Here is a 27129-nt window from a genome sequence, read left to right on the forward strand (position 1 = left end):
ATGGTTACAATACATATCGAAAAATGAACTTGAACTAAAGCCATTGAAGTTTTAAAAAGTTAAAGAGCTCACTAATGCAGAAAGAAGGAAATATGGACTTAAGTTCAGCCGGGCCGAATCTTCAATATCCACCACCATGAATGAAATAATTGTATAATTGTTTCCTTTGAAATCCCTTCGTCCTATAGGGTTACTTGAAAATAGAATTTCAGGTGGATTTGATGACAGATGCAAGGCAAGCAAAAATATATCCAAAAACATGAACCGTCAAATCGGGGGCTATACCAAAACAATAACCGATTCACTCCATATTCGCCACACCTATCAACGGACCTAAAAGACCCGTGGTGCAATGGTTAGCATGCCCGCCTTACATACACAAGGTCGTGGACGCGATTCCTGCTTCGACCGAACACCAAAAAGTTTTTCAGCGTTGGATTATCCCACCTCAGTAATGCTGGTGACATTTCTGAGGGTTTCAAAGCTTCTCTACACCCAAAAAAAATCTGGTTCAATCACGAAATTAATTGATCCAATTAATTTTTTAATTGAAATGTCTTCAATCACAGAAATGATAGTATCAATTAAAAAATTAATTGAAGGTCAATTAAAAAATTAATTGATCCAATTAAAAAATTAACTGATACTATTAATTTTTGTGATTGATTGTTGTTTCAATTAAAAAATTTGTTGAATCAATTAAATATTTAATTGAATATTTTTTAAAACTCAATTAAAATTTTAATTGGAAAAATTTTCGTGAAATTTTTTTCTGTGTAAGTGGTTTCACTGCAATGTGGAACGCCGTTCGGACTCGGCTATAAAAAGGAGGTCCCTTGTCATTGAGCTCAACATGGAATCGGGCAGCACTCAGTGATAAGAGAGAAATTCACTAATGTGGTCTCACAATGGACTGAATAGTCTAAGTGAGCTTGATACATAGGACTGCCACCTAACCTAACCTAAATCGGATACAAATTGGAATGTCTGGAAGCTTAAGAGTCAAAACGGGAGCTGTGTCTATATTGGGGGTATTTCAAAATATGCAACGTTTCAGACCATATTCGCCACACATATTAGCGGACCTAAAATACCTCCAGATTTCCAATTTAAGGCAAATCGGATAAAAATTGCCGTCTCTCGATGCCCAAGAATTCAAATCGGGAAATCGGTCTAGGTCTATATGAGGGTGCTATATCAAAATATGGACCGATTCGCACCATATACGTCAAATCAGAAACACAATTCGGTGCTTAGAAGCCCAAGAAGTCAAATCGTGTAATCGTGCTATATGGGCGCTATATCAAAACATGGACCGAACCACATCATATTCATCACACCTATTTAAGTGGAATTTTGGGATAGGAAATCAAGACACCGTGGGTGGGGTGATATCTCCTGCACTGTTTAACCCCTACCTATCCTCTATTCCACCCCCTTCTGACAGCGTCGAGATTGTATCATACGCAGACGACTGTACAATCATGGCTGGGCCCAATATTAATGACATCTACGATCGACTAAACGTGCCTCGCTAATCTTACCAGTTATTTCACTGCGAGAAATTTGAGGATATCCCCCAATTCTCAGCCATACTATTCACTATATTGACGGCAGAAGTACGCAGGCAGTTGAATAAAGGGTGATACGGTCAAAATTTGGTCAATATAAACTTGACGTATTTCTTTCAATTTTGCATTTAAAAAACCTGAACACCCCTCATTTTGAAGGTGTGTGTGTGTAGAATGTTGCTCCTATTTTGATTTTGGAATTCACTCTTCAGTTGTCAAAATGCCGACCAAGCAAGAAGAGCAGCGTATCAAAATTTTGCTCGCGCATCGCGAAAATCCGAGCTACTCGCATGCAAAGCTGGCAAAATCGCTAAAAGTTGCCAAATCAACCGTTACAAATGTAATTAAAGTGTTTGGGGAACGTTTGTCGACAGCCAGGAAGTCTGGATCGGGGGGAAATCGAAAACCGGAAGCCTCTGAGACGACAAAGAGAGTTGCCGGTAGTTTCAAGCGAAACCCTAACCTCTCTCTCCGAGATGCCGCAAATAAGCTGGGTGTATCGTCTACAACCGTGCATCGAGCCAAAAAACGAGCCGGACTATCGACTTACAAGAAGGTAGTGACTCCAAATCGCGATGATAAACAAAATACGACGGCCAAAGCGCGATCCCGGAGGCTGTACACGACGATGCTGACGAAGTTTGACTGCGTGGTAATGGACGACGAAACCTACGTCAAAGCCGACAAGAAGCAGCTTCCGGGACAGGAGTTTTATACGGCAAAAGGAAGGGGAAAGGTAGCAGATATTTTCAAGCACATAAAACTGTCAAAGTTCGCAAAGAAATATCTGGTTTTGCAAGCCATCTGTACCTGTGGCTTGAAAAGCAGCATTTTCATAGCTTCCGGGATTGTCAACCAAGAAATTTACGTGAAAGAGTGTTTGAATAAACGTCTGCTGCCTTTCCGGAAGAAACACGGTTGTTCCGTACTGTTTTGGCCGGATTTGGCATCTTGCCATTACGGTAAAAAGGCCATGGAGTGGTACGCCGCCAACAACATGCAGGTGGTTACCAAGGACAAGAACCCTCCCAACACGCCAGAGCTCCGTCCAATTGAGAAATACTGGGCTATTGTCAAGCGGAACCTAAAGAAGACCAAAAAAACTGCTAAGGATGAGCAGCAGTTCAAGGCAAACTGGCTTTCTGCGGCGAAGAAGGTGGACAAGGTGGCTGTACAAAATCTGATGGCAGGTGTCAAGCGTGAGGTCCGGCAATTCGGATTTGGAAAAGCGAAAGCCTAACTGAATATTTTTCCTGAATTTTATACTAATTGAACTTGAAAAATAAATTTAATTTGATTTTTTAAATAAACGATTTCACCGATTTACACGCGTTTTCCCTTGACCAAATTTTGACCGTATCACCCTTTATTACTGTCGATGGCGAAACGATTCTGACCACAAATTCCCCCCCAAGATTCACGGGGTAACATTCCACAGCCTTTTCAGGTTATCTGCCCATGCCACTGCAATTTGTAGTAAGCTCCGCGGTAGAAACAAGGTCCTCAAGTCACTTGCCGGCAGCACTTGGGGTTCGGACAAAGAAACCTTGTTAACTACCTATAAGGCAATTGGCCGGTCAGTGGTAAACTATGCAGCTCCAGCGTGAAAACCGCAGACCAAAGATCATTCCTGTGCATGGACACAACTACATGTTGTCAAAGCAGTATCTCCTGGGTTATTATCGCTGTAGTCATCCAAACAACCATCTCATGGATACACAATCATCACCCAGGAATGTAAGGTTTGATATACATTAACTAGAGCGCGAGATCCAGCGCTACAAAAGAGAGCCTCTATATCAAGGAGCGTACCATGCAGGTTTGAACAGGATTCATGAGGATGCTGTAGCTGAAGCGATGAGAAGCTACAAGGTTAATCCTTTTCTCGGAGTCCGACCACCGCCCATGGTTAGGTTAGGTGGCAGCCCGATGTATCAGGCTCACTTAGACTATTCATTCCATTGTGATACCACATTGGTGAACTTCTCTCTTATCACTGAGTGCTGCCCGATTCCATGTTAAGCTCAATGACAAGGGACCTCCTTTTTATAGCCGAGTCCGAACGGCGTTCCACATTGCAGTGAAACCACTTGGAGAAGCTTTGAAACCCTCAGAAATGTCACCAGCATTACTGAGGTGGGATAATCCAACGCTGAAAAACTTTTTGGTGTTTGATCGAAGCAGGAATCGAACCCACGACCTTGTGTATGCAAGGCGGGCATGCTAACCATTGCACCACGGTGGCTCCTGACCACCGCCCATAGCACCGGAGAAAAGAGACCTTCCACGGCAGACTAGGGTAGTTTTAGCCCAATTAAGATCAGTCAAGTGTATCCGCCTCAATTCCTACCTATCAGTGATTGATAGCAGCGTAGCTGACGTGTGTACAATTTGCAACCAAGGGCCACATTACACGAGTCATCTTTTCTCTTGCCCAGTTAAACCAACACGACTTACCACCAGATCACTCTGGACACACCCCATCTTAGTCCCAGAGTTCCTCGATCTGGCTACAAGCTGAAGTATCAAAGCGTCCCAGCAAAAAAGCAAAGACAGTGAATGTTCTTTTTGGATCCAGATGTGGTGCAAAATTGGCCCAGAAGCGATGAATTTAACATAGGTTTGTCATAGGACGAATGTCCACTATTTCAACAGCTGTTGCACTGAATTTGCATCACTTCATAAGGTATGATCCGAATTCAGAGTTTTGGATGTGAGTTAAAAAATCTTGTGATATTTTGCTAAATAAATCTTTTATTTAATTTTTTTATGATTTTTTCTACATTCTAACGCCTATCTGAAACGATTGACATCTAAATTTAAAAAAAAATTTGCAATTTTTCTAGAGTGGATTTAGTCTTTTTGTCCACAAAATTTGAATAATTTATACTATTTTATTAACTCTTACTCCCGTTTAACCCTATTTGAAACAAAAAAAGGTAAAATTACCCAATAAAAATAAGAAAAAATCGAGTTTTAAAATATTGAATTAAAAGCACTTCGTGTGTAGTTAAAATAAATAACACCTTTGGAAGAACATTTTTGGACGTGCTTTTTAAGTTGTGCCTTTAGAATAACATCCAAATTGTTTTTGCTGGGTACTTATACCAAGTTTCAAGTCCGCTTATTTCATTCGGAAGTTAGAGTGATTTCCATAGACGGACGGACGTCGCTAGGACGACTCAGAATTTCACCACGACTCAAAATGACAAAGTTAATATACCCCCATCCTATGTTGGAGGGTATACAAAGAGAAACTAACAGAAGGGCAATGAAATAAAACATACACACAAAAACATTTTTTTCTGATTCAATCACGAAATTAATTGATCCAATTAATTTTTAATTGAAATGTCTTCAATCACAGAAATGATAGTATCAATTAAAAAATTAATTGAAGGTCAATTAAAAAGTTAATTGATCCAATTAAAAAATTAATTGATACTATTATATTTGTGATTGATTTTTGTTTCAATTAAAAAATTTGTTGAATCAATTAAATTTTTAATTGAATATTTTTTAAAACTCAATTAAAATTTTAATTGGAAACATTTTTGTGAAATTTTTTTGTGTGTATGCAAAGAAAAAAATTTCAAGAAATTTTTCCAATTAAACTCTTATTGATTTTTAAAAAATATTCAATTAAAAATTTAACAACAAATTTTTTCATTGAAATAAAAATCAATCGCAAAAATTAATAGTATCAATTAATTTTTTATTGTTAATTTCATTCATTAATTTTTAATTGATACTATCATTTCATTGTGATTGAAGACATTTCAATTAAAAAACAAGTATATACGGCCGTAAGTTCGGCCAGGCCGAATCTTATGTACCCTCCACCATGGATTGCGTAGAAACTTCTACGAAAGACTGTCATCCACAAATTTCAACTCACATGGTTGTTAAATATCATATACTACCACCACGTACCAAATTTCAACCAGATCGGATGAATTTTGATTCTCCATAAGGCATAGGAGGTCAAATCTGGGGATCGGTTTAAATGGGAGCTATATATTATTATGGACTGGTAGGAACCAATTCCTGCATGGTTTTTGGATACCCTATACTAACATCACGTACCAAATTTCAACCGAATGGGAAAAATTTTGCTCTTCCAAGGTGCTCCGGAGGTCAAATCTGGGGATCGGTTTATATGGGGCCTATATATAATTATGGTCCGATATCGACCAATTTCTGCATGGGTGTTTGAGGCCATATATTAACATCACGTACCAAATTTCAACTGAATCAGATAAATTTTGGTCTTCAAAGAGGCTCCGGAGGTCAAATCTGGTGATCGGTTTATATATGGGCTGTATATAATTATGGACCAATATGGACCAATTTTTGCATGGTTATTAGAGACCCTATACTAACACCATGTACCAAATTTCAGTCGGATCGGATGAAATTTGCTTCCCTTAGAGGCTCCGCAAGCCAAATCGGGGGATCGGTTTATATGGGGCTATATATAATTACGGACCGATGTGAACCAATGTTTGCATGGTTGTTAGAGACCATATACTAACACCATGTACCAAATTTCAGCCGGATCGGATGAAACATGCTTCTCTTAGAGGCTCCACAAGCCAAATCTGGGGATCGGTTTATATGGGGGCTATATATAATTAAGGACCGATATGGACCAATTTTTGCATGGTTTTTAGAGACCATATACCAACATCATGTACCAAATTTCAGCTGGATCGGATGAAATTTTCTTCTCTTTGAGGCTCCGCAAGCCAAATCTTTGGATCGATTTATATGGGGGCTATATATAATTATGGACCGATGTGGACCAATTTTTGCATGGTTTTTAGAGACCATATACCAACACCATGTACCAAATTTCAGCCGGATCGGATGAAATTTGCTTCTGTTAGAGGCTCCACAAGCCAAATCTGAGGGTCCCTTTATTTGGGGGCTATACGTAAAAGTGGACCGATATGGCCGATTTTCAATACCATCCGACCTACATCGATAACAACGACTTGTGCCAAGTTTCAAGTCGATAGCTTGTTTCGTTCGGAAGTTAGCGTGATTTCAACAGACGGACGGACATGCTTAGATCGACTCAGAATTTCACCACGACCCAGAATATATATACTTTATGGGGTCTTAGAGCAATATTTCGATGTGTTACAAACGGAATGACAAAGTTAATATACCCCCATCCTATGATAGAGGGTATAACAAGTATATACGGCCGTAAGTTCGGCCAGGCTGAATATTATGTACCCTCCACCATGGAAAGACTGTCATCCACAAATTTCAACTCACATGGTTGTTAAATATCATATACTACCACCACGTACCAAATTTCAACCAGATCGAATGAATTTTGCTTCTCCAAAAGGCATCGGAGGTCAAATCTGGGGATCGGTTTATATGGGAGCTATATATTATTATGGACTGGTAGGAACCAATTCCTGCATGGTTGTTGGATACCCTATACTAACATCACGTACCAAATTTCAACCGAATGGGAAGAATTTTGCTCTTCCAAGGTGCTCCGGAGGTCAAATCTGGGGATCGGTTTATATGGGGCCTATATATAATTATGGACCGATATCGACCAATTTTTTTAATTTTTTTTTTTAAAAAATATTCAATTAAAAATTTAATTTATTCAACAAATTTTTTAATTGAAACAAAAATCAATCGCAAAAATTAATAGTATCAATTAATTATTTATTGTTAATTTCATTCATTAATTTTTAATTGATACTATCATTTCTGTGATTGAAGACATTTCAATTAAAAAAATAATTGGATCAATTAATTTCGTAATTGAATTAGAAAAGAAATGTTGTGTGTGAGTATAAGTATATGTGAATCTTTATAAGCATGTAAATATCAAGAACAAAAGTGTACCAAAATCCTTCGTAAAGTGCCAAGTCATCTAATTTCAGTTTCGATTAATTTTCGACTTCTTAAGGACTCGAAGCACCTTACGTTTTCCAAATCCTTATTTTGAGTTTCTGAAAGTATTGAAATTTCTGCATAGAAGAAGCTCATCCAGGTGGGACATTTCTTTACTAGTTCATCAAAGAATTCCGTGCAAGGCTAAAGGCTGCTTAACTTTGCTTCCTTTACAAAGCTGCTGAAAATTCAGCAAGATTTTTGGTGGGATTAAACGACGTTTTAAAAATTAAAAATTTTCTTGCATTCATATTCCATGGAAAAGTTATCGCTTTACCATATATACAAAATTCAATTTGAAATCTTTACACGTATTATGGGTTTGGAAAACATTGTCTTCTTTTCTTCTTTTTGGCACTTCTATCCGATTCAGGAGGACTTCTATTCTAAGCGGACGGATTGCGAAAGAAACAAGCAAACATATATCATGGCATACGAAAAGTTTACAGTATGTCTAACCTTTTTATGGAGTAAATATAAACGACACAAACATACATACATTCGCATTCTTTTTGCCTGACAGTGTTAGCATTGTGTAAAATGCCTTCGTTTGAAGAAAGTTTTCGGCGTGCATCATTTTAGCATAACTTTCGCCTCAAACCTAAACGTGATGCAATCAATCTGTCTATCTACGAATTTTATGTATGTACATTTTCGGTCTCCACGTTTTTAGTTAAGTTTCTGTTTTGGGTATGATTGCAGTTGTATATTGTATTGGTAAGCATTCCTTTCTCTTTGTTGAAATAAATCTGTCAGTAAAGTGAAGAGGAGACAAATATTTCAGTAGAATAATTTAAATTTGGATTGAAGTTGAATTTTAATGAATTTGATAAAGCCTGCACTTAACTATAAATTTAGAATATTAAAATGTCTGCAACATTAAAAAGGAAGATATGACACATTTCTATATTTAATTCAATTTAAATTTAGATAGTTTTAATGATTCTAAATTTAATTTAAATTTAGAATCATAAACACTTCGTATAAGTGTGCAAAAAAATGATGAAATAACGCCTTGATTTGAAATCCGAAATCTGTATATTTTTACCCTCATTATTTAAATGATTAGAAAAGTAAAATCTGGAAATTTTACTTTCAGTTTCATGATCAGTGCGTCTGCTAAACCCTCAAGAAATATAATCGGTGTATATGGAGTCCTTACCAAATGGACAGATAAGAAGTTAATGATCAGTGCGCCTGCTAAACCCTCAAGAAATGAAACCGGTCTATATAGAGGCCTTACCAAATGGATCGTTACAGATTTTTGTATCGGCACACCTAATAGCGGCCCTTAAATACTTCCAGATTTCCAATTTCATGCAAATCGGAAGCAAAAGAAGTGATATCGGTCTATATGGGGCTATACAAAAACATGAGCCGATACATACCATATTCGGCTCATCTATTTATGGTCCTACAATACCTCTACATTTCTAATTTCAGGCAAATTGGATAAAAAAAAACTATTCCAGAAATCCAACAAATAAATTCGGGAGGTATGCCTATATGGGGGCTATACCAAAACATAGACCTATACACACCATTTTGCAACATCTGTTTATGGTCCTAAAATACCTTTCCAATTACAGGAAAATTAGATAAAAACTAGGGACTATGGTTAGGTTAGGTTAATGTGGCAGCCCGATTAAGATTCAGGCTCACTTAGACTATTCAGTCCATTGTGATACCACATTAACTAAAAGTACCTATTACATATGGACACTTCTAGTTTTAACCGTTGAACCTTCTCGATTATTTTCTTCTGTTGAACCAACCAGATTGTTCCAAAAACATTAGCAGACTGCTTAAGTTAACGTTTTCCAGGTCCGCCAGTAATCTGAAGCTATATGCCCCTAAAATTTGCTTACGCCTTACACAAAATGCAGGACACTCACACAAGAGGTGTTTAATTGATTCCTTTTCCTCCGCATCAGGACAGCTCATAAAATAGTCATTATACTTCGCACCAACTAGGGACTATAGAATCCCAAGAAGTAAAATCGGTAGTTCGGTCTATATAGGTGCTATACCAAACCATGGACTAAAAAACCTCCAGATTTCCAATTTCAGGCAAATTGCATGAAAACTAGGGATTACAGAAACCCAAGAAGTCAAATCGGGAGATCGGTCTATATGGGAGATATATTAAAACATGGAACGATTCTCACCATTTTCTATAGAAATAAACTTTTGTTAAAATTTTCTATAGAAATAAAATTTTGACAAAATTTTCTATAGAAATAAAATTTTGACAAAATTTGCTATAAAAATAAAATTTTGCGAAAATTCTCTATAGAAATAAAATTTCGACAAAAGAAAAAAAAATTTGGCAAACATTTCTATAGAAATAAAATTTTGCCAAAATTTTCTATAGAAATAAAATTTTGACGAAATTTTCTATAGAAATATAATTTTGGCAAAATTTTCTATAAAATTAAATTTTTGGCAAAATTTTCTGTAGAAATAAAAATTTGGCATAATTTTCTATAGAAATAAAATTTTGGCAACATTTTCTATAGAAATAAAATCTTGGCAAAATTTTCTACTGAAACAAAATTTTGACAAAATTTTCTATAGAAATGAAATGTTGACAAAAGTTTTCTATAGAAATAAAATGTTGACAACATTTTCTATGTAAATAATATTTTGGCAAAATTTTCTATGTTAATAACATTTTGGAAAAATTTTCTATAGAAATAAAATTTCGACACCATTTTCTAAAGAATTAAAATTTTGGCATAATTTTCTATAGAAATAAAATTTTGGGAAAATTTTCTATAGAAAAAAAATTTTGGCAAAATTTTCTGTAGAAATAAAATGTTTGCAAAATTTTTTATAAAAATAAAATTTTGACAAAATTTTCTATAGAAATAAAATTTTGGCAAAAATTTCTATAGAAATAAAATGTTAGTAGAATTTTCTATAGAAATAATATTTTGGCAAAGATTTCAATAAAATAAAATTTTGTCGAAATTATCTATAGAAATATAATTTTGGCAAAATTTTCTATAGAAATAAAATGTTGGCAAAATTTTTTTATAGAAATAAATTTTGGCAAAATTTTCTATAGAACTAAAATTTTGACAAAATTTTCTATAGAAATAAAATTTTTGCAAAATTTTTTATAGAAATAAAATTTTGGAAAATTTTTTTTATAGAAATAAAATTTTGGCATAATTTTCTATAGAAATAACATTTTGGCAAAATTTTATACAGAAATCAAATTTTGGCATAATTTTCTATAGGAATAAAATTTTGGCAACATTTTTTATAGAAATAAAATTTTGGCAAAATGTTTATAGAAATAAAATTTTGGCAACATATTCTATAGAAATAAAATGTTAGTAGAATTTTCTATAGAAATAAAATTTTGGTAAACATTTCAATAAAATAAAATTTTGTCGAAATTATCTATAGAAATATAAGTTTGGCAAAATTTTTTTATAGAAATAAATTTTGGCAAAATTTTCTATAGAACTAAAATTTTGACAAAATTTTGTATAGAAATAAAATTTTTGCAAAATTTTGTATAGAAATAAAATTTTTGCAAAATTTTCTATAAAAATAAAATTTTGGCAAAATTTTTTATAGAAATAAAATTTTGGCATAATTTTCTATAGAAATAAAATTTTGACAAAATTTTCTATAGAAATAAAATTTTGGCAAAAATTTCTATAGAAATAAAATTTGGCAAAATATTCTATAGAAATAAAATGTGAGTAGAATTTTCTTTATAAATAAAGTTTTGGCAAACATTTCTATAATATAAAATTTTGTCGAAATTATCTATAGAAATATAATTTTGGCAAAATTTTCTATAGAAATAAAATTTTGACAAAATTTTCTATAGAAATAAAATTTTGCCAACATTTTCTATAGAAATAAAATCTTGGCAAAATTTTCTATGGAAACAAAAATTTTGACAACATTTTCTATAGAACTAAAATTTTGACAAAGTTTTCTATAGAAATAAAATTTTTGCAAAATTTTCTATAAAAATAAAATTTTGGCAAACATTTCTATAAAATAAAATTTTGTCGAAATTATCTATAGAAATATAATTTTGGCAAAATTTTTTATAGAAATAAAATGTTGGCAAAATTTTTTTATAGAAATAAAATTTTGGCAAAAATTTTTTAAAGAAATAAATTTTGGCAAAATTTTCTATAGAACTAAAATTTTGACAAAATTTTCTATAGAAATAGAATTTTTGCAAAATTTTCTATAAAATTAAATTTTTGGCCAAATTTTCTAGAGAAATAAAATTTTGGCAACATTTTCTACAAAAATGAAATCTTGGCAAAATTTTCTATAGAAATAAAATTTTGGCAAAATATTTTATAGAAATAAAATTTTGGTAAAATTTTCTATAGAAATAAAATTTTGGCAAAATTTTCTATAGAAATAAAATTTTGACAAAATTTTCAATAGAAATACAATTTTGATAGATTTTCTATAGAAATAAAATGTCGGCAAAATTTTCTATAGAAATAAAATGTTAGTAGAATTTTCTATAGAAATAAAATTTTGGCAAACAATTCTATAAAAATAAAATTTTGTCGAAATTATCTATAGAAATATAATTTTGGCAAAATTTTCTATAGAATTTAATTTTTATTGAAATAAAATTTTGGCACAATTTTCTATACAAATAAAATTTTGATAGATCTTCTATAGAAAAAAATTTTTGGCAAAATTTTCTTTTGATATAAAATGTTGGCAAAATTTCTAATAGAAATAAAATTCCGACGAAATTTTCTATCGAAATAAAATTTCAACAAAATTTTCTTTAGAAATAAAATTTCAACAAAATTTTCTATAAAAATAAAAATTCGACGAAATTTTTTATAGAAATAAAATTTTGGCAAAATTTTCTATAGAAATAAAAATTTGGCAAAATTTTTTATAGAAATAAAATTTTGGCAAAATTTTGTATATCAAAAAAAATGTTGGCAAAATTTTCTTTAGAAATAAAATTTTGGCAACATTTTCTATAGATATAATAGTGTTTTTTTGTGTGGAAGCTCACCAAACAGACGCACGGTCATAGCTATTTCATCGCGAACCAGAAATATATACTTTATGGGGTCTGAGACTAATATTCCGATGTGTTACAAACGGAATGGCAAAGTTAGTATACCCATAGGGAGTATACTAACCGTTGGTGGTGTGTATAAAAAAAAAAACAGTAAAAGGAAGATGTTTAGAGAAAAATCAGCAGCATTACTGTTCTTGAGACATCGTTAAGTTTTTGCCCACAGACTCGAGCATACAATTAAGAATTTTAAAGCACAGTTACGACGAATCGCAGAGAAAAAACACCCCCTTTTTTACAAAGAAGAAGAAGAAGAAGAGGACACAAATACGTAAGAATTTTCATCCTTTTCCACTTGTTCATCTAAATCCCCGCCCATACTGCCCAACCATTACAATTCTTACTCTCTAATTCACGCCTCAAAGCCCTAGAGAACACACACTAAATACGAATGTAATACAAGCGAAATGATAATCAAAATATGATTAAAACCATTTGGCAAATGTGCACACTTGTAGGCGACTGGTTCAAATAAAATGTCAATTTGTGAAATTACCACCTGCAATTAAAAACACACATAGGATTTGTGTTTGAACAGTTTTGCTCATTTAATTTATATTTTTTTTTTAATTTTCTGTAGTGGCATTTTAATCTGGTTAAACTGTGTGGAAAAAGTTAGTATTATGATTATAAATATTTAGCATATGCAATTCACTGGAATTGAATTTACATTAAATATCGTAGATGTATATACTGTGAAACGAATTAGTGGATTACGTTGTGGAAATTAAATTCGAATTAAGTTTATAGTGGTATTATAATGAAAGGGATTTGAACATTTGATTGAAATCAGTAATGCGGCAAAAAGTTCTGACAGATTGAATTTACAGTATTTTTCATCTTGGTCTTTGAAATAAGGATCTAAATGGAAGTTTTTCTATAACAGTATCAGGCGAAGTTGCATTAGTAATAGTAGTGATGATTTTAGCCAACTGACAGCTCTATCGGAAAGCTTGACATTTGTAAGGTTATACGTTTTGACATACGAGCTGTTTCTATTGTTTAGTGAAATTTAAAAGTTTCATCCCGCCAAAAAAAATTTTGTTAAATGATGGACATTTTCGTGCGATTATTTTTGACAACTTTCGACGTAGATTAACTCAACAGCAGTGCAGTGAATCGATGAATTTGATTCAATTTTTGGCCATGAAACTCCGATAATGGCCAGTGTTTATCGATGGTATGGTGAATCTAACCGAGGTCGTAGTTAGGTTAGGTTAGGTATAATGGCAGCCCGATATTTCAGGCTCTCTTATCACTGAGTGCTGCCCTATTCTATGTTAAGCGCAATGACAAGGGACCTCCTTTTTATAGCCGATTACGAACGGCGTTCCACATTGCAGTGAAAACACTTAGAGAAGCTTTGAAACACTCAGAAATGCCACCAGCATTACTGAGGGGCATAATCAACTGCTGAAAAACTTTTTGATGTTTGGTCGAAACTGGGTTTGAACCCACAACTTGTAAGGCTGAGTGGACAGCGACCGGTGAACCGTCTCCGAACCGTGGAAAGACTCAAAAATCCGCTGGCAAAGTAAAGGCCTCTCTTTTTTGGGATGCGCATGGAATAATTTTTATCGATTATCTTGAGAAGGGAAAAACCATCAACAGTGACTATTATATGGCGTTATTGGAGCGTTTGAAGGTCGAAATCGCGGCAAAACGGCCCCATATGAAGAAGAAAAAAGTGTTGTCCCACCAAGACAACGCACCGTGCCACAAGCCATTGAGAACGATGGCAAAATTCATGAATTGGGTTTCGACTTGCTTCCCCACCCACCGTATTCTCTAGATCTGGCCCCAGCGACTTTTTCTTGTTCTCAGACCTCAAAAGGATGTTCGCAGGAAAAAAATTTGGCTGCAACGAAGAGGCGATCGCCGAAACTGAGGCCTATTTTGAGGCAAAACCGAAGGAGTACTACCAAAATGGTATAAAAAAATTGGAAGGTCGTTATAATCGTTGTATCGCTCTTGAAGGGAACTATGTTGAATAAAAAAACCAATTTTGACAAAAAAAATGTGTTTTTCTTTGTTAGACCGGGGACTTATCAGCCAACCTGTTATTTCAATAGTTTTCAAAAGTTCGAATGCGATTCGGATGCCCAAAATAAAATAGATTTCTAAGAGTTTGTCCGAGGTTGGTTCCTGTCTATGGGGTACTCCTGCTAAATTGTGCCAGGACGTCCAAGACGTGTCCTACACTGAAAAAAATATTTACGTGATATTAAAGATTTCGCAACCTAAATTTTAGGATGCGAAATTTACAAAATATTAAGGACAATTTTCTTTAAAATAACGAAATTTTAATTAAAATAAAGTTTATAATCTTTGCTTCAAAAATTTTTATTCATTAAATTTAAAATTTTGTAAATTTGCGTCCCTTAAGGATGCGAAATTTACAAAATATTAAGGACAAATTTCTTTAAAATAACGAAATTTTAATTAAAATAAAGTTTATAATCTTTGCTTCAAAAATTTTTATTCATTAAATTTAGGACACAAATTTTGTAAATTTGCGTCCCTCCGTTAAAGTCGCATGTCTTTGAACTAAGGCTAATTTTACTTAAATAAAGAAACACATTTTTGACGTACAAGCAATGTCAGTTTAAAAATCCAAACTATAACGGATACATCAATGTACAAAATGCTTTTTTTTTCCAAAAAAAACTTTAAACCAAGATACTAAATCCTCAAAACGAGTCTTAGCCTATATTTGAAGCGTTTTTATCCTAAATTTAAAGATTCAATATTCCAGTTAATTTATGGACGATTTCTTTACTTTAAAGAAAATTTACCTTGGTTCAAAGATATACGATTTTAACCGAGGGACGCAAATTTCTAAAATTTGTGTCCTAAATTTAAGAAAAAATTGAAGCAAAGATTATAAACTTCTTCTTAATTAAAATTTCATTATTTTAAAGAAATTTGTCCTTAGTAATTTGTAAATTGCGCTTTCTAAAATTTAGGTTGCGTAATCTTTAATATTACGTAAATATTTTTTTCAGTGTACGATCATGAAAATTAAAATTAGGATATTAGGATTCATTAAATTGTCATTCTCTTTGCGATTTATTAAGGTATTCGTAGAAACAAATTCCAGTTTCAAAATCCAAATTATAAGAGGTACTTCAAAGCAAAAAAGAGCTTTCTTAATTACAAAAAAAAAGTATATGCGGCCGTAAGGTCGGCCAAGCCGAATCTTATGTACCCTCCACCATGGATTGCATAGAAACTTTTAATAAAGACTGTCATCCACAATCGAATTACTTGGGTTGCGGTAACACTTGCCGATGACAAGGTATCGTAAAACTTCTTAACACCGTGTTCTCATTTGTACGTAAGTCCGTACGGGGTATATATTAAACAAAAAAGCCGATTAAATACGTAAATAATTCAGTTTGACAACATTTTCTATAGAAATAAAATTTTGACAAAATTTTCTATAGCAATAAAATTTGACAAAATTTTCTATAGAAATAAAATTTTGACAAAATTTTCTATAGCAATAAAATTTGACAAAATTTTCTATAGAAATAAAATTTTGACAAAATTTTCTATAGCAATAAAATGTTGACAAAATTTACTATAGTAATAAAATTTTGACAAAATTTTCTATAGTATTAAAATTTTGGTAGATTATTTTTGGGGATCGGCCAATTTTGGCATGGTTGTTAGCGGCCATATACTAGCGCAATGTACCAAATTTCAACAAGTACCAAATTTCAACCGGGTCGGATGAAATTTGCTCCTCCAAGAGATCCGGAGGTCAACTCTGGAGATCGGTTTAAATGGGGCTTATATGTAATTAAGGCAGGTATGGACCAATTTTTGCATGGTTGTTAGAGACCATATAATAACACCACTTACCAAATTTCAACCGGATCGGGTGAATTTGGCTCTTCCAAGGGGCTCCGGAGGTCAAATCTGCGGATCGATTTATGTGGCTACATATAATATGAACCAATTCATGCATGGTTGTCAGAGACCATAAACTAACACCACGTACCAAATTTCAACCGCATCGTATGAATTTTGCTCATCTATGAGGCTCCGGAGGTCAAATCTGGGGATCGGGTTATATGGGGGCTATATATTATTATGTACCGATGTGACCCAATTTTTGCATGGTTGTTAGAGACCCTATACTATATTGGGGGTCTATATGGAGGCTGTACGAAAACATGGACCGATACGGACCATTTGCGACACGCCTCTTTATGGTCCCAAAATACCGTTAGATTTCCAATTTCAGGCAAATCAGGTTGTAAATACAGTTTATAAACGCCCAAGAAGCAAAATCCGGAAATCGGTCTATATGGGGTGGTATAGCCATGGTGGTATACCATGGTACTAAAGCACGTCTAGATTTCCAATTTCAGGCAAATTGGATAAAAACTACGGGTTTTAAAAGCCCAAGACCCCAAATCGGCAGGTCGGTTTATATGGGGACTATATCAAAACTTGAACTTGGCCTGCCTGCAGACAAAACATGAATCTGTGCCAAATTTCAGGACGATAGCGTCATTATTCAAGGCTGTAGCGTGATTACAACACACAGACAGACAGACAGACAGACAGACGGACATGCTTATATCGTCTTAGAATTTCTCCCTGATCGAGAATATATAAAATTTATATAGTCGGAAATCGATATTTCGATGTGTTACAAACGGAATGACAAACTTATTATACCCCCATTCTATGGTGGTGGGCATAAAAATGTTTGTAAAATAAAGTGTTGAATTTTATCTGCAATTTTTAAAAGCCTTTTTGCTTTATAGTCAAGACACAAAAAGTCAACACATTTAAAGATGGTTTCATTTATTAGCATTACATGCACGCAAAGAAAAAAAAACGTTTGGAAAACGTGTACCGAAAACGTTTTTCTTTTGTTAGAGTTTTTTGAATTGCTTCGAAAAGTATACACTTTTATCACCAAAAAATTCGTTTGGTACAAATTTTTTATTTTTTCAATAAAAAAAAGTTATTTTTGAACCAACAACACAGTCCATTTCGTTTATATCAAACACTGTTCTTTTCTGACTTTAGGTCTTTAATAAGACACATTTTACAGTTCATAGTAAAAATTTAATATAGTAGAATATAATGTGGAACATTTTTTTGGAATCTTCCGACCATATCTGGAATATATGTAAAAAAAAAAAAAACTTTGGTCTTAGCAGGGATCGAACCCACGACCCTTGGCATGCAAGTCGGACGAGCAACCACTGCTCCATGGTGCCCAACTAAATGTATTTTTCTGTTAAATAAACTTTGTTTAATCGGCTCGTGGACGCCGCACGCTATGCTATATAAATATAACATATATGGGTAATTGTCTATTGATGATAATAACGGCCACATAGCTCAGTGGATAGAGTGTTGGCTTACAAATTGCATGGTCCGCGGTTCGATTCTCCGTCCAGGCGAAAGGTAAAAAAAAATTAAAAATTTATAAAATCGTATAATTTCTTCTACATTGTTTGTATTACAGAGAAAGGTGCTAAGAACTAAACAAAACTTCGTGGAAGTGAGAAAGATGTGAGGGAAAATGCAATTAGCCAGAAAATTTTTTTTTGAGTTAGTCTTTATGAAATTGTTTTTACATCCTGGAAATGAATAAACGTTTATCACAAAAAGTATATACTTTTCTTCCAAATACACTTCCCTTCAACGAAAAGCAAATGAGAAACGAACTTTGTTTGTCTAAAATTTCGTTTGGGAGGAAAGAATTATTTTTTTGCTTGTGGGCGCCATGAAAAAGTAACATGGTGCTCTTGAAATATGTTCCTTCCTTCTCTGGGTGTATGCTCTGTAATGAGGGACATACTTTTTAAAGCGTTTCATTATTTCCGTCTGGTAGTCCGCAGGATGAAACATCCATGAAACGATGAAATATTTGCATCTCTAAAAACCTCACCATAAATGAACCATTAAAGATTAAATACTTAAATATTAGTCATAGAAGAAAAGTAATAAAATTTATTCATCACAAAGCAATGCAATACCACAACCATGAAGAAACTCTTTTGATTACTCATATGCAGTCTTATAGCTCTTTGAAATACATTTGAATCACAAATACCTCACATTTTCCATAGTTTCACTTCTCTATGAATTCAAATTTTGTGGATTAAAAATCAATTCCAAATAACCACAAAAAACAACAATGCAATGCAGTTTTTCCCAAAAATTCTATTTGCAATCAAACACCATAGATTCGAATCGATTGCACTATGTAAGGGGGAAAACAACAAACCACATTCATTCAAACACTTTCCGAGGAAAGGCCTTAACAAAATTTCTTTCGAAAACAAACCAATTTTCCAGGTGATGATGTCAACAGGAATCAATTGTATCCACATAGACATTAAACTAAATTGAAAACTGAGTACCAAACCAATCAAAAGGTTAACTCCAATGTTAGTAGCCAAACTTCGAATGTTTTTGACATATCAGATAAATCGGAAACCAAAACGAATTGCAACCAAATCAACAATGTCAATTGTTCAGCATTTTTCTTTAACACGACTAGGAAGGTGTATGAAGGATGTCACTATGGTTAGCCATTTCTATCGATTGTTGGCATTAAAAGCTATTTGAACCAAATACCAAAGGAATAGCAATAAAAGAATTCACTCGATCTCTTTGCAACTTACCTGTTTTTATACCCTCCACCATAGGATGGGGGTATATTGACTTTGTCATTCCGTTTGTAACACATCTAAATATTGCTCGAAGACCCCATAAAGTATATATATATTCTGGGTCGTGGTGAAATTCTGAGTCGATCTAAGCATGTCCGTCCGTCTGTTGAAATCACGCAAACTTCCGAACGAAACAAGCTATCGACTTGAAACTTGGCACAAGTAGTTGTTATTGATGTAGGTCGGATGGTATTGCAAATGGGCCATATCGGTCCACTTTTACGTATAGCCCCCATATAAACAGACCCCAAGATTTGGCTTGCGGAGAGTCTAAGAGAGAAAAAATTTGGAAGTTCTTCCAAAGGCTCAACTTTAAAAGCACTTCCAGAAGATGTACTCCAAATGATGTTCTTTATTTTATTATTTATTTATTATGATTTTTTCATTCGCCCGAACCGAAACATGTACAGTCCAGGCGTGTATAGATTGGTATCTGGCGTTTTCTTTTCAATGGCTCTATTAACCATGTTCCTTAATCTATATCTGTCCATAAAGCTCGAAGAATAATTGTATAATTAGATGTAACTTTTTTGTTTCAAATTGGTTAAAAACAGTTTAAGAATTCATAAAATGGTGCAAATTATTTAAATTTTGTCGAAATAAAATGCTAAATCCAATCTGAAAAAATTGTGCATTTTTGAAAATATTTGAGGTCAAACGTTACAGACAAGCGTTAGAATACATAAAAAATTATAAAAAATTATAAAAATTATTTATTTGACAAAATATCACACAATTTTTTAATTTACAACCAAAACATTGAATTCGGATCACACCTAAAGAAGTGATGCAAATTCAGTGCACCGGCTGTTGAAATTGAGGACTTCCGTCCTATGACAAGCCCATGTTAAATTCATCGCTTCTGCGTCAATGTTGCACCACTTCCGGATACAAAAAGAACATTTTCAGTACTTTTTTTGGCGACGCTTTTTTGCTGGGCTATAAAAGAAGCACTGTAATAGTTTGAATATAAAGATAATATTAGGCCAAGAGGTAGTGGTATTCCAGCCACTACACAGAAAAACATTATCGCCAAAAGTTTTCCAATTAAAATTTTAATTGAATTAAAAAAAATATATATATATTGATTGAATTTTAAAAAATAAAGTAATAAAATTTTGACAAAATTTTCTATAGAAATATAAAATGTTGACAAAATTTCCAATGGCAATAAAATTTTGGTAGATTATTTTTAGATCGAGTGGCAATCGTGATTTTTCTGTGATTGGGGATCGGTTTATTTGGGGGCTATATATAATATAAATCGATATGGACCAATTTAGGCATGGTTGTTATCGGCCATACATTAGCGAAATGTACCAAATTTCAACCGGATCGGATGAATTTTGCTCCTTCAAGAGGCTCCGGAGGTCAAATCTGAGGATCGGTTTATATAAGGACTATATATAAATATGGACCGATAAGAACCAATTGCTGCATGGTTATTAGACACCATATAATAACACGTACCAAATTTCATCCCGATTGGATGAAATTTGCTTCTCTTAGAGGCTCCGTAAGCCAAACCTGGGGATCGGTTTATATGGGATATATATATATATATATATATATATATATATATATATATATATATATATATATATATATATATATATATATATATATATATATATATATATATATATATATATATATATATATATATATATATATATATATATATATATATATATATATATATATATATATATATATATATATATATATATATATATATATATATATATATATATATATATATATATATATATATATATATATATATATATATATATATATATATATATATATATATATATATATATATATATATATATATATATATATATATCCGGCTGAAATTTGGTACATGATTTTGGTATATGGTCTCTAACAACCATGCAAAAATTGGTCCACATCGGTCCATAATTATATATAGCCCCCATGTAAACCGATCCCCAGATTTGGCTTGCGGAGCCTCAAAGAGAAGCAAATTTCATCCGATCCGGCTGAAATTTGGTACATGATGTTGGTATATGGTCTCTAACAACCATGCAAAAATTGGTCCATATCCGTTGGTAATTATATATAGCCCCCATATAAACCGATTCCCAGATTTGGGGTCTCTAAAAGAAGCAAATTTCATCCAATCCGGTTGAAATTTGGAATATGGTGTTAGTATATGATCTTTAAAAACATTGCCAGAATTGGTCCATATCGGTCCATAATTATATATAGCCCCCATATAAACCGTTCTCCAGACTTGACCTCCGGAACCTCTTGGAGGAGCAAAATTCATCCGATCCGGTTCAAATGTGGAACGTGGTGTTAGTATATGGTCTCTAACATCCATGCAAAAATTGGTCCATATCGGTCTATAGTTACATATAGCCGATCTCCAATCACACAAAAATTGGTCCATATCGGTTCATAATTATGGTTGCCACTCGAGCCAAAAATAATCTAGCAAAATTTTATTTCTATAGAAAATTTGGCTTACGGAACCTCTAAGAGAAGCAAATTTCATCCAATCCGGTTGAAATTTGGAATATGGTGTTAGTATATGATCTTTAAAAACATTGCCAGAATTGGTCCATATCGGTCCATAATTATATATACCCCCATATAAACCGTTCTCCAGATTTGAGCTCCGGAACCTCTTGGAGGACCAAAATTCATCCGATCCGGTTCAAATGCGGAACGTGATGTTAGTATATGGTCTCTAACATCCATGCAAAAATTGGTCCATATCGGTCTATAGTTACATATAACCGATCTCCAATCACACAAAAATTGGCCCATATCGGTTCATAATTATAGTTGCCACTCGAGCCAAAAATAATCTAGCAAAATTTTATTTATATAGAAAATTTGGCTTACGGAACCTCTAAGAGAAGCAAATTTCATCCAATCCGGTTGAAATTTGGAATATGGCGTTAGTATATGATCTTTAAAAACATTGCCAGAATTGGTCCATATCGGTCCATAATTATATATAGCCCCCATATAAACCGTTCTCCAGATTTGACCTCCGGAACCTCTTGGAGGACCAAAATTCATCCGATCCGGTTCAAATGTGGAACGTAGTGTTAGTATATGGTCTCTAACATCCATGCAAAAATTGGTCCATATCGGTCTATAGTTATGTATAGCCGATCTCCAATCACACAAAAATTGGTCCATATCGGTTCATAATCATGGTTGCCACTCGAGCCAAAAATAATCTAGCAAAATTTTATTTCTATAGAAAATTTTGTAAAAAATTTTATTTCTATAGAAAATTTTGTCAAAATTTTATTTCTATAGAATATTCTTTCAAAATTTTATTTCTTTAGAAAATTTTGTTAAAATTTTATTTCTATAGAAAATTTTGTTAAAATTTAATTTCTATAGAAAATTTTGTCAAAAGTCTATTTCTATAGAAATTTTTGTCAAAATTTTATTTCTATAGAAAATTTTCTCAAAATTTTATTTCTGTAGAAAATTTTGTTAAAATTTTATTTCTATAGAAAATTTTGTTAAAATTTCATTTCTATAGAAAATTTTGTTAAAATTTTATTTCTATAGAAAATTTAGTTAAAATTTCATTTCTATAGAAAATTTTGTCAAAATTTTATTTCTATAGAAAATTTTGTCAAAATTTTATTTCTATAGAAAATTTTGTCAAAATGTTATTTCTATAGAAAATGTTGTGAAAATGTTATTTCTATAGAAAATTTTGTGAAAATATTATTTCTATAGAAAATTTTGTGAAAATATTATTTCTATAGAAAATTTTGTTAAAATTTTATTTCTATAGAAAATTTTGTCAAAATTTTATTTCTATAGAATATTTTCTCAAACTGAGTTATATAAATATTTAATCGATCTTTTTTTACTTAATATATACCATGTATGGACTTACATACAATTTAGAAGACGGTGTTAGGAGGTTTTAAGATACCTTGCCATCGGCAAGCGTTACCGCAACTTAAGTAATTCGATTGTGGATGGCAGTGCTTAGAAGAAGCTTCTCCGCAATCCATGGTGAAGAGTACATAAGCTTCGGCCTGGCCGAACATACGGCCTATATACTTGTTTTTCATTATAATCTTATCATACCCGTTATAAGACCGATTTCAATATATTTTTCATTATTATGTCTCCCAAATTAATTTCCTCATTGAATATTTCTTTTAATTACAGATTCAACTCTCATGATTATAAATTCATTTAAATTGAAACCAATTTAAAAAGCGTTATAAATCACGGTAAGCCAATTTCGAGAATTCACTTATTTTAAATGATAGTCACAATAAAAAAAGCAGTAAAAAACGCCAACCTGTAAAACGGTAAATTTGATAACGCAATGTTACCATAATTTTTTTTTTCATGCATCCACATTGTTTTTCGAGAAATTCCTTCATTTACAAAATAGTTTACAAACCTTAAACCCCCCATACTCTTGCAAATGCAAAGGGCAGACAGAGAGTTATGCCATAAGAATCCTTTTGAATTGTGGCAAAAATTGCTGGTAATAAAACCTTGTCGAAGCAAAATGAAACCACCAGAGAAATAACAATAATTCCAGCAATTTTTCATAAAAACACCATCATCATTTAGCAACGAGTGCTGGATATGGTATAAAGCTGATAGTGGAAAACAGACACCGATATGAAATTCGAATGCTTGCACAAATAAAATAAAAACGGATTGTAAGCAAGAATTTGTAAAGGATTACTGATGAAATGTGGTCCAAGGCTTAAGCATTTTCGATCTTCAACAAATAACATAAAAATTGACTCTGGTAGGAGATTTTGGGGGGATTTTGCAAATTTAAGTGGAAATCATGGATAAAATTATTATAGACCACAATATAAATATTGAAGTGTCATCAGCTGAATAAAGTTTTATATGTACATAAATATAGACAATTTAAGTTAAAAAAATCCTAACGGGAAATTAAGACATGGTGACACTGAAAAACCTGTCACAAAACTGCCACCAATGCTTCAGTTTAACTCAATTTTATCTCAAATTTAGAAGTAGAGTGCCACCTTTCTTCCAATCTTTCAGGAATTCACTGATGAAATTCATTCTCTTGTCATTAAAACACATCAATAATCGATTGTTTCTATGACCTCAAGCCGAACAAAATTAATAATCAGAAATAAAATTTTGACAAAATTTTCTATAGAAATAAAATTTTTGACAAATTTTTTCTATAGACACAAAATTTTGAAAAAATTTTCAATAGAAATAAAATTTTTGCAAAATTTTCTATAGAAATAATATTTTGGCAAAATTTTCTGTAGAAATAATATTTTGACAAAATTTTCTATAGAAATAATATTTTAACAAAATTTTCTATAGAAATAATATTTTGACAAAATTTTCTATAGAATTAACATTTTGACAAACTTTTTGTATAGAAATAAAATTTTGACAAAATTTCTATAGTAATAAAATGTTGATAAAATTGTCTATAGAAATAAAATTCACTCAATTAGTGTGGGTAGTGACAAGTGACGTAGCCAGGATTTTAATTCAGGGGGGGTTAAACTTAAAAAAAATATTCATATAGAAAATTTTATTTATGTATAGGTATGTATACAATATTTTTATAATATTAAATTGAGTCGACGGGCTTTTTGGGCAGCAAATAAATCAATTACTTCTTCAGTCGGCACATTTATTCGGCGATGAACCGACATTAATGCCAATCCATTGAGTCTACTCTCGCTAGTCGAATTTCTAAGATACGTCTTTAATCTCTTCATTGTTGAAAATGAAAGTTCGGATGAGTACGTAGTAACTGCAGGGATGGAAAATGCAGTACTATAGTACTTTTTTCAATACTTTTTCACCCCGGTCCGTACCGTAGTATCCCCGCGAATGATTTAGTACCTTTTGTGTAGACATTTTTGAGTCGATATCAGATTTATGGTACAATAGCTTTGACAAAATATTTTAATATTTTGAGAAAGTCTTTATCAACCTTATTTGCTAATAGTCTTTTACAAATATGGCAAAACAGACATGTTCATGTGGGAAGAAAATCTCTATTTTGTAAAAGACATAGTCCAAAAACAGGATTTTATTGAACTTCAAGAATGTTTTAGTCGAAAAAAGAATGCGATTCTATATTATCGATTTTTTATTTCGGTAGAAAATGTTGTCAAAATTTTACTTCTATATAGAATTTTTGCAAAATTTTATTTTTATAGAAAATTTTGTCAAAATTTTATTTCAATTGAAAATTTTGTACAAATTTTATTTCTATAGGAAATTTTTGCAAAATTTTATTTCTATAAAAAAAATTTTGCAACATTTTTTTTTCTACAGATTTTTTTTTGCAAAATTTTATTTCTATAGAAAATTTTTGCAAATTTTTTTTCATATAGAAAATCTTGTCAAAATTTTATTTTCTTTAAAATTTAGTCTCTTGACAATAATTTTCCAGTGAAATTTTTGTTGAAATTTAGTAAAAAGTACCTTTCCGCTCAAAAAATACCTTTTTTGTACTTTCTAAAAAATTGTATTTTCCATCCCTGAGTAACTGGCAAAGTGACCAAAATTTTTAAAAGAATATGCACGTTTGGAAAAAACTCTTTATTTCTTCCATCGCTGATTTAGGCAGGTTCTTTTCGCAGGTTTTGCGCCATTTCATTTACACATGTGTGTTTGGCTGTTTCGTTGTTGTTGCTATGGCCAAACAAAGCGAGTCATGTTCACAAAAAGAACAACAAACACAAATAAAAAGCAGAAAGACATTTTCCAAAAATGAAATTTGTGGTGCGAGAACAAAAACAATTTGTTTTTTTCGACCGTCGTTTGACGGGCTTTTCAACTAGTATTCTATGATTTGTGCAAGTTTTATAGGTAAGCGTTTTTCAAAATAAAACCTCCTGCTTTTCTTCAACATCTTCGATAAGATTTTTCTATGCAGCTAAAAATATATATTTATTTATATAAAAATATTCATTCATTTCGGGGGGGGGGGGGGTTGATCCCCCTCATCTCCCCCCCCTGAATACGGCCTTGGGTAGTGAATCCAATTTGTGAAAATCGAGCAATATATTTCTGTAAGGGCTTTATGTAAGTCTACGTTCAGCTAGATATAAAATTTTGACAAAATTTTTCTATACAAATCAAATTTTGACAAAATTTTCTATAGAAATAAAATGTTGATAAAATTTTCTATAGAAATGAAATTTTTAAAAAAATTTCTATAGATATTCAATTTTGAAAAAATTTTCTATTGAAATTAAATTTTGACAAAATTTTCTATAGAAATAAAATTTTGACAAAATTTTCTATCGAAATAAAATGTTGATAAAATTTTCTATAGAAATAAAATTTTGACAAAATTTTCTATAGAAATGAAATTTTTAACAAATTTTCTATAGATATAAAATTTTGGCAAAATGTTCCATTGATATAAAATTTTGACAAAATTTTCCATTGATATAAAATTTTGACAAAATTTTCTATAGAAATAAAATTTTGACGAAATTTTCTATAGAAATAAAATATTGATAAAACTTTCTATACAAATAAAATTTTGACAAAGTTTTCCATAGATATGAAATTTTGACAAAATTTCCTATAGAAATTTTCTGTAGAAATAGCATTTTGGCAAAATTTTCTATAGAAATAAAATGTTGATAAAATTTGCTATAGAATTAACATTTTGACAAACTTTTTGTATAGAAATAAAAATGTATAGAAATGAAATTTTGACAAAATTTCTATAGAAATAAAATTTAGACAAAATATTCTATAGAAATAAAATGTTGATAAATTTTTTTATAGAATTAACATTTTGACAAATTTTTGTATTGAAATA

The 27129-nt window shown here is 32.0% G+C and overlaps 1 protein-coding gene across 1 annotated transcript in view; it reads left to right on the plus strand.

The window, feature by feature from the left end:
• Positions 1 to 23491: 23491 nt before the first annotated feature.
• Positions 23492 to 27129, plus strand: part of LOC142232431 (uncharacterized) — a 231730-nt gene continuing 228092 nt past the window's right edge. The window contains exon 1 of the mRNA XM_075303249.1: positions 23492 to 23551. The gene's annotated coding sequence lies outside the window, so the exon portion shown is untranslated. The remainder of the gene's footprint in view (positions 23552 to 27129) is intronic.

Source organism: Haematobia irritans, chromosome 3 (assembly GCF_050003625.1).
Source record: "Haematobia irritans isolate KBUSLIRL chromosome 3, ASM5000362v1, whole genome shotgun sequence".
Lineage (NCBI taxonomy): Eukaryota > Metazoa > Arthropoda > Insecta > Diptera > Muscidae > Haematobia > Haematobia irritans.